Source organism: Anoplophora glabripennis, unplaced genomic scaffold (assembly GCF_000390285.2).
Source record: "Anoplophora glabripennis isolate ALB-LARVAE unplaced genomic scaffold, Agla_2.0 scaffold128, whole genome shotgun sequence".
NCBI classification, from domain to species: domain Eukaryota; kingdom Metazoa; phylum Arthropoda; class Insecta; order Coleoptera; family Cerambycidae; genus Anoplophora; species Anoplophora glabripennis.
The window spans coordinates 413507-418234 of NW_019416289.1; positions in this window are offsets into that span (position 1 = coordinate 413507).

The window sequence follows — 4728 nt, forward strand, 5'->3', positions numbered from 1 at the left end:
AAAGTAAAAGTAAATACTAATAAATGGTATTAATCTATTGAGTTTCTAAATTCATTAGATGTACTGTTTTTACATTCTTACCAAAAATATCAGCCAACCGAAACCGCTACATTGCTATAGAAAAGTCCTGAATAAGATTATTTTATTTGGGAAAACTCTCAAAAATATATTCTTTTTGCTTTCTGGCCTCATACCAACTTAAGAAGAAGAATGGCTTCCAAAACTTTTCTAAATTCTATCTTATAAATGTAAATGGTTTTCTTATTTGATGAAATTGTAATAAAAATGTTTCCTTTTAGCTTTTCCTGGTCAAAATTTTAATAAAGGGAGGGTTTTGTGACTTCCTATGTACTGCAAATAAAAAATTCAATGTACAAATAATGTTTATCTCTTCAGAATAATCGAAGTAAAGGCAACACAACATAAAAACTAGAGTATCATATAAAAGAAATTATAATTTAGAGTACTGTAGTTATAGATTTTCTATTAAAATTATGTTGTATTCCTACTAAACGTAGGACCCTTTAGTTGAGTCTAGTCTAGAGCGTTGTAAATCAGCTCGAGTTCAAACATAAACAGGGTGATTCAGAACTTATCCAAAAAAAAAAATCTGGATGTACAGGGGCCCTTACAAATACAATTTTGTAAAGAAAAAATCAAAAAGGGCAATTCGAAAATGATTTAAAAATACATTTCTGCACGGCACTGGAAACTGGTCCACTGTAAAACCTGACCTCGCACAATGCGACCGGCATGGCGGTGTGACAAAAACGGACAAAAACTTTCGCAAGGAAAGAAATATGTAAATAGAATTTTATCGCATCTATTTTATATCGGCAAATTTAACTGCTTTTGCCTTTATTAATTAATAAAATTAATTTGTGTTTTTAAATAATAAAATCATTTGACATACCCGATGTTACAACAATTGTACAAAATTTTATCCACCAACCTGTAAACACACTTGGGTCCGTTGTACTCAGTTTCTACGAACTAACACAAATGATGTCTTGTTTCACCATAACACAAATGCTTCACCATAAATTAAAACGATATCCATCAACTCCGAGTTGCTATACACGGAAACCATTTTAGACACTAACTACCCATTGTTGACACTAACTCCTAAAAACCTATTGTAAACACCACAGATTACTACTATCGCAACGACGATTGCAAAATCCGATTTCAGTATTCGGAGTCGCTGAGGCCACGTGGCGAATGACGCTAGAGACTACAGTTGTCTAGCTATGTAGTGCTGTGGTTGAATGTACTATAAATTCAATATTTTTTTTCTCGAAAACTATAAGGATTTTACAATTCTTTTTTACGATATTGATTCCATTGCTCATGCAGCATCTATTCCCAAATTTTTTTTGGATAAGTTGTGAATCACCTTGTATAGTCTTTCCGAGCTCAATTGAAGAACTAAGAGGTTGGCAGTATATACCTGGTTCACTCGCTGACGCAGCAACTGAGCATTGAAATATTTGGAAAACTCGTTCCCATATTTATTTAGTCATACCTATATACAGGTCTGCTCGAACGTGGAGGTGGTAGAAATATATACGACCAGTTGAAGAATGCGCGTGTGGGCAAACAAAATACAAACACAGCTGCATTAGACCACTGGGCAATAAATGTCAGTTGTTGACAAGTGGTTGACAAATTGCCTAGCAGTGCAGTGCAGCAATGCAGAATTTGGTTTGATTCAGATAATTTTAATTTATTATAGGCACCTTCTATTAATCATTGATATTACAATTACATAAGTAAGAAATAAGAGGAATATTGTATTTACTAATATTATTACAGTATGGCATTTTGGAGACCTTTTGAAATGGAATAAAACGAAATTAAACATAAATAATTAAGACATGTTGTTGACCAAATGAACATACAGGGTGTCCGGAAAGGTCATGTCAAAAATGAACGGGTATACAGGGAAGGTCAACAGCTTCAGAAGCTGCAAATTCATAGCTAAAATCCTCCATGATATTGAATCAACAAATGCTGTCAAAATGATTTATGACAAATATCTAGCTGCTAATTATACATACTTGTTGACAGTGATCTGAATTTCCAAAGAAACCAAAATTTTACAAAAATGTTAATATCGCATTTTTGATACAATAAATGTATATCGTTAATAAAATTCGATTTTCTCAAAAACGGTACAAGAAATAGACAGATATTACTTTAGCAAAGTGAGAGAGGAATCGAACTATGAAAGAAAATTGTCAAATTTGGCAACTCTTTAAAAGATTTTGTCTGCTCCTGTATAGTCCAGGCATATATCATTTTAAACTTGAAAATGAGTTACTTTAATTGCCCAAATTTCATTGTTGTCATGGTAACGACTTAGAAGTTATAATTGGAATTTGTCCTTCAAACTTCTTTCTTTGGAGGCGAATAATTATTATAATTTTTTAACTTTAGCAAAAAACTTTTTTAGGAACGCCTATAAAACTAATTAAATTTTATTGCTAGGCGTTTTTATACATGTTCAACTGACTTCAGAAAGACTATATATAATTGTTGGTGTTTTAGAAAAGGGACCATAAATTCATATAGAAAAAATAATATGGTTCTTAGTTACGGACTATGGGCCTAGGTATATTGGTCTTTTACTTATATTTAAGTTTGTATCATATATTTCACAAAAAAGAAAAAAAACAGCTGATTAAACTGAATTTACTATGATGAAGGTTGCTGACTATAATCAGTCCCACATTTTCTACTGCATATATTACAATAAAAAAATATTTTGCTTAAAAAATTGCTGTTATTAAAACATGATTTAGTTGAAAACACAATAGACTGCCTCAAAGTCAATCAGCTTGTATTCCTTAATAGCATCTCTAGAAATCAATGGGCCACTTTTCAATGCATAGCTTTGGATGGAAATAGATCAATATATAGGGTGGTCGCGATGTAATGGGCCAAAATTCATGATTAGATTCCTGACGTGAAAATATTGCGATTTAGACAAACTCACCTTAGTCCAAAAGTTGATACTTACAGAGATACAGGGTGTTTAATGCAAAATATTATTTTAGTTTTTTCTTATTTATTTCATAATAAATGCTCATATCGAGATGAAATTTTGGTGTTAGGGGTTTTCTGGGGCGAGAGATTGAAATATATCCATGGTTTGCTTGTAGCTCATAGAGAGCGCCACCTGCGCTAGGTCGAATGCGTTGAAAACGACAGAACTTTTTTATCTTTCAAAAATCTAATTCTCAGGTAGCAAATTCTGATTTTACAACTTCTTTTACACAAAAAAGCTATACTTTTTGATAGTCGCTATCTTGCACCGTTCTCGTAAAATTTGCCATTGAAAATTCCAATGTATTTGCATTCAATTACAAATCGGCAAAAATTTTCAAGTAGGCTTATGTTAAAATCCAATTTTGACATTTTCCACTTATCTTAGTGCTGTCAGTAATATTACAGTATTATTCGTGCCTTATTAAAAGTATTCTTTACTTTATGATCTAAATCGTAGTGCGAGATAACATGCCACGCCATAATTTATTTTCAAATGGAGAAATGCGCGATATGGTTTGCGTTTATGCGCAATCAGATTATGTTGGACGTCGAGCGCTTCGTCGGTATTCAGAGTTGTATCCGAATAGAAGGCAACCAAATCGGAAACTATTTCAAGAACTTTTTAATAGACTTGGAGAAACTGGTAGTTTTCGTCCTAAAAGAGACAACGCAGGGCGTACTGTTACAGTTCACCAAGAAGAAGAAATTTTAGTAAGAGTGGCAGGAAATCCAGAAGTTAGCAGCAGGCAGGTAGCTAGAGAAACCGGTGTTAGTAAAACAACAGTTCTCAAAATCTTTCACAAGGAAAATTTATATCCCTACCATTTTACACCCGTGCAAAATCTTTTAGCAGCAGACTTACCAGCTAGATTACAATTTGCTCATTTTATGCGCAATCAGCAAAACCTTGACCAGGAATTTTTGGATAATGTACTATTCACTGATGAAGCGACCTTTACTCGTCGAGGAATTTTCAATTTTAGAAACAAGCACATATGGGATAATGAAAATCCTCACGTAGTCAGTGAGCGTCACTTCCAACATGAATTTAAGATAAATGTTTGGTGCGGAATCATAGGAAATCACCTTTTGGGTCCACATGAGCTTCCTCCAAATCTAAATGGTGACTTGTATTTAGATTTCCTGCAGCACCATTTAGTTGACTACCTCGACGATTTACCACTGAATACACGGCAAAATCTATTTTTCATGCAAGATGGAGCTCCCCCTCATTATTCTGTCAGAGTACGGAACTATCTTGACCACATTTTTCCGGATCGTTGGATCGGTCGTGGGAGTCGAATATTATGGCCTCCTCGTAGTCCTGACTTTAATCCTATGGATTTTTGTTTCTGGGGCTACATGAAATCAGTTGTCTATAGAGAAACTATAAACACCCGCGAAGAGCTATGGCAGAAAATTGTAAATGCCGCCGAATCATTTCGTAACAAGAATCTCTATTTTAAAATACGGCAGTCTTTGAACAAACGCGTTAATAAATGTATTGAAGTTGGAGGCGGACATGTTGAACATTTATTGTAATATTCGATATTCAATTGTTCATCACAATTTATAATTTGAAATAAACTCTTGTTCTTTTTGACATTCGTACCTTATTTTGATTACTCGAATTACCAAAGCTAAATATCTTGAGAACGGTGCAAGATAGCGACTATC